Genomic DNA, 5,400 nt, shown 5'->3' on the forward strand with positions numbered 1-5,400 from the left:
AATGAGTCAGAAACACTTTGGAAACAGAGAGGAAACTTTAAAACAGATGTGAGATTGGAAAACCACGAAAACAATGAAAGCCTAGCAATATTCTTTACTTTTAGCGTATGCCCTCTCTACTGTGAGAAATAGTGGAGCACAAACTGATGATGCTTTTCCTTTAACTTGGAGTTGTTTCCAAAACTCCGGTGTCGGGCAGGTGGGCTCGAACTCATTTGCTGACTCTGGTCGGGTGGCAGTGGGCCCCGAAGTCCAGTGTTGGGAATTGCGGGGCGCACTTAGACTCCCAGGACAGAGTGTGTGGTCCGCGGGCCACGCCTGCCCCGGGGGACGTGGGGGTGGCGCGTATGCGGGCTGGGCCCCACCAGGCGTGAAGATGGCCGAGAAGAACAGCTCGGACTCAGTTCAAGGTCGCTCTTATTCTGATTTGCAACCAAGGCCGCTGAAAAGCTCCCTGAAGGATTTGCTCTCAATAGGGGTACAGAGGGAAAGGACCAGCTTCTCTCTGCCCCCCTTGCTTTCTCACTGAGCATCACTGTCGTCTGGTGGCCTCGGCAGGCTGCGTGGAGGAAGGTGACCCACAGCACTCAGAGGACAAAGAACTCTGGGCCTATTGTCTCTAATGCCGCAGCCACACGAGCACCCGGAACAACTCACGCTACCTACTAAGGCTGTCACTGTCATGTCTCCCAGACCTGACGTCTGGGTTCTGGGGCCTCTGTTGCGGGGTCTGAGAGTTTTCCACGGACGTCCGCTACCCGTGGCAGGCTAACCACGGCTCCCCACGGTGGCCCTGCCTCAGAGTGGCTCTCAGAGTGGCGTCTAGGAGACCCGTGAACCTTCCTTGGATCACAGGCTGCTTCTTGAAGTCTTATCGATTATCACAAAGGGGTTCCTATGTCAAACAGTTTTGTTTCTAGAAGTTTAGCATTTTCTCATTTCCATTGGGTTTAGAAAAGTGAGATCGCCTCGATATTGTTTTCAGTAGAGAAAGCAAAGCGAAGCAGCAAGTTATCCAGAAGATCCAGCTAAGATCACTGATGAAGGTGGCTACACTAAACAACAGACTTTTAGTGTAGACAAAACAGGCTTCTGTTGGAAGAAGACACCATGTAGGATTTCCATAGCTGAAGAGAGGAAGTCAATGCCTGGATTCACAGTTCAAAGGACAGGCGGACTCTCTTGTTGGGGGCTAATGCAGCCGTGACTTTAAGTTGAAGCTGATGCTCATTGACTATTCCAGAAATCCTAGGGCCCTTAAGAATCATGCTAAATCTATTCTGCCTGTGCTCTATAAATGGCACAACAAAGTCTGGAGGATAGGACATCTGCGTACATCATGGTTTACTGAATATTTTAAGTCCACTGTTGAGACCTACTGCTCAGGAAAAAGATTCCATTCAAGATATTACCGCTCATTGATAATGTACCTGGTCACCCGAGAGCTCTGATGGAGACATGCAAGGAGATTAATGTTTCCCTGCTGCTAACACAACATCCAATCTATAGCCCATGGATCAAGGAGTAATTCTGACTTTCTTTTTTTTTTTTGAGACAGAGTCTGACTCTGTTGTCCAGGCAAGAGTGCCGTGGCGTCAGCCTAGCTCACAGCAACCTCAAACTTCTGGGCTCAAGCGATCCTCCTGCCTCAGCCTCCTGAGTAGCTGAGACTACAGACATGCGCCACCATGCCCGGCTAATTTTTTTTCTATATAGATTTTTAGTTGTCCAAATAATTTCTTTCTATTTTTAGTAAGAGACAGGGTCTTGCTCTTGCTCAGGCTGGTCTCGAACTCCTGACCTTGAGTGATCCACCCGCCTCGGCCTCCCAGAGTGCTAGGATTACAGGCGTGAGCCACCGCGCCCGGCCCTGACGTTCTTATTATTAAAGAAATATATTTGTCAAGGCTATCGCTGCCATAAATAGTAATTCCTCTCATGGATCTGGGCAAAGTAAGTTGAAAATTTTCTGGAAGGGATTCACCATTGTAGATGCCATGAAGAACATTTGTGGTTCATCGGAGGAGGTCGAAATATCAATATTAGCAGGGGTTTGGAGGAAGTTGATTCCAGCCCCCATGGATGCCTTTGAGGGGTTCAAGACTTCCGTGGAGGAAGTAACAGCAGATGTGGCAGAAATAGCGAGAGAACGAGAAGGAGAAGTGGAGCCTGAAGATGAGACTGAATTTCTGCAATGTCATGATACAACTTCAATGCACAAGGAATTGCTTCTTACGGATGAGCAAAGAAAGTGATTTTTTGAGAAGGAATCTACTCCTGGTGAAGATGCTGTGAACATTGTTGAAATGACAACAAAGGATCTAGAATATTCCATAACCTCAGCTGATAAAACAGCAGCAGGGTTTGAGAGGATTGACTCCAATTCTGAAGGAAGTTCTACTGGGGGTAAAATACTATCAAACAGCGTCATATGCTACGAAGAAATCTTTCTTGAGAGGAAGAGTCAGGTGATGCAGCCAACTTCCTTGTTCTCTTATTTTAAGAAATTGCCAGAGCCACCCCAACCATCAGCACCCGCCAGCCGCCCCGTTTGGTCAGCAGCCGGCCACCACCCTCAGCAGCAAGACCCTCAAAAAGATTAGGACTTGCTGAAGGCTCAGATGATCATTAGCATTTCTTAGCAATGAAATATTTTTAAATTAAGGTGTGTACATTTATTTTTGTTTGTTTTTAGACATTCTGCTATCACACACTTAACAGAGTACAGTATAGTGTCAACATAACTTTTATATGCCCTGGAAAACCACAAAAGCTGTATTGAGATACTCACTTTTTTTGTGGTCTGGAACTGAGCCCACAGTTTCTCCACAGTATGCCTGTATATTTAAAATGCTATCATTTTGATGTGTGATTAATATAAAATTATTAATGAGGTGTTCTGGTTCCTTTTCTGTGCTGAGTATTTGGAACGGGCTGTGCTTTTCACACTCTCAGAAAACCTCAATTTGCACCAGCTCAGGCGTGAGACTGAGCCGCGAGCGGCCGGTGGCTGCCCTGGCAAAGGCACCTGGTGAGTGTCACAGGCAGGTGATCCGTTATTTCGCCTTCCAGATAATTTTAGAGCTGATCACTTTTCTCCTTCTCCACCGCCACACCGTGGACCAGCGTGTCCCCAGCTTTGCCTGGAGAGATGTGTGAGCCTCCTAACCTGGCCTCCTCACAGGCACCAGCCACGGCCTCTGCTATCTTGTCTTCACACTGAAGTCCAGGAAATCCTTTTAAAATATTAGTGCGTATCTGATCATATCCCCACCCAGGACCGCTGAGCCTTCCTTGTGCCACTTTCCTGCCTCCCCGGGCTTCAGCCGCTCACCTTTCAGCCCTGTCACCCTTCGTGCGTCTTTGACCTTCCCCATTCTCGCGTCCTCCCTCCTTCATGCCCGCCTCGGGGAGCATCGCTCAGAGGCCTGCAGTCTCTGTCAGATGACTTTGTTAAAATGCTGTCATAGAGTCATATTCCTTCCTCCAAAGCTCTTATCTCCGTTTGTAATTTTGCTTTCCTGGGATCGATTAATTAGCCCGTCTCCTGCCCCTACCAGACTGTAAATCCCTTAGGGCAGGGACTGTATTTGTTTTGCTCCCCATTTTCCTCCAGCACCGAGCCCAATGCCTGGCCTCTTACAGGCTGCCATGAGATAATTTGAATAAATAATTGAAATGCGTAAATATGTAACGATTGCTCTACAAGGTCTCACAAAAACAGAATGAAGGGAATTCAAAACAAGGAGGAAAATGCCACATCGTCAGCTTTTAGTTTAATTTAAATTCTTAAAGGGTAAGAACAGAGGGATTCTAGAATAGAATAATGCACCGTGTAATAAGATTCAGAAAACTTCACAAACATGGAAATAGGAACATTCAGACTGACCTACGGCAAAGCGTGAGCAGACTGTGCCCTTGACCACCCCAGGCACGTAAGACAAAAGGAGTTGGGGACAGGAAGGAATATCATGAGCTGCGGTCTACTTCCCTTGTCCCTGAGAAATGAAGTATGAGCTGGGCATGGAGAAGTCTGGGTGGTAAAGAAAGCCGGGGCCTCTCTGCCCCCGATTTTCTAGGGTAGTCTTGCTTTCAGGTATTATGTACTCGTTTCTCTGTAATAGTTGACCCGTCATGGAAATTCCTGCATCTCAGCAAGCAGTAGTGAGAGGAAGTTAGCCAGCGAATCAACACGTATGCACGTCTCCCACGTGCCGAGTGCTGGGGTACAGTGGGAACGAGGTAGCTGCGGTCTCTGTCTCTTCCGAGTGTGGGTTTGGGGAGGCTGCTCGTCTCTTATTTCCCTCCCTCTTAGTCCGGTGTCAGCTGAACTCAGGTGCCAAGACCTAGGTGAGGATTAAAGTACAATGTCAGAACGTGTAAGACGAGGGACGGTAAGGCAGTTGGGTGAATCTCACTAATAAGGTAAGTAACTCCTCCTCTCCTGCTGGAGAGGAGGGTGGTGATGATGGAGAGAAGCTAAGACGAAGAGTTCTCCAAGACTGCTCCCTCCCGGAGTGTCGAGTGAGTGATTATTCTCCTCTAAGAAAACATGCAAAATCAGTGAAAACATTTACTCACGGCTAACACAAAATTTCTGGCCTCACCACTTGAACAGAGAGAGAGCACTAGAAAGAGCAGAGGAGAGGAGGTGCTCCGGAGAGAGGGTGAGTTTCTATTTTGGGTGAGCTAGATGATGCTACTATAATGCGTGAATCACAAAATCTCAGGGACTTAACCCAGCAAAGGTTTAGTTCTTGCTTCTAGCTCACACGGCGTCTGTTGTGCATTTGGCAGCAACCTTCCACGCGGTGAAAGAAATCCAGTGGCTTCCGTCCTGTGGCTTCGTCATCTCACCAGGATTCCGGACGGCCAGGGCAGGGACCGCGGGACTGGGCATTTACTGCCTTGGCCTGGAAGGGACGGACGTCACAGGGTGTCATGCAGGGCTGGTCATGTGACTTTCTAACTGCACGAGGGTCTGAGGTGCTGTCCTGTGTGTGCCCAGGAAGGAGGACAGCTGGATATGAGGAAGCACTAAGAATGTTCATCACACAGATGGTGCATTTATGAGACCAGTAAAATACCCAAATAGAAATATCCCGTAGGCGGTTGGATAGATGGGTCTGCAATGGTACGTCTGAAACAGGAGAGTGTGTGAGGCTTGTCTGGGAAAGACTGTTAAAAATTCGGGTCCGGCCGGGCGCGGTGGCTCACGCCTGTAATCCTAGCTCTCTGGGAGGCCGAGGTGGGTGGATCGCTCAAGGTCAGGAGTTCAAGACCAGCCTGAGCAAGAGCGAGAGACCCCGTCTCTACTAAGAATAGAAAGAAATTAGCTGGACAACTGAAAATACATATAGAAAAAAAAAAATTAGCCGGGCATGGTGGCACATGCCTGTA

Source organism: Propithecus coquereli, unplaced genomic scaffold (genome assembly GCF_000956105.1).
Source record: "Propithecus coquereli isolate 6110/MARCELLA unplaced genomic scaffold, Pcoq_1.0 Scaffold288, whole genome shotgun sequence".
In the NCBI taxonomy this organism is placed as follows: Eukaryota; Metazoa; Chordata; class Mammalia; order Primates; family Indriidae; genus Propithecus; species Propithecus coquereli.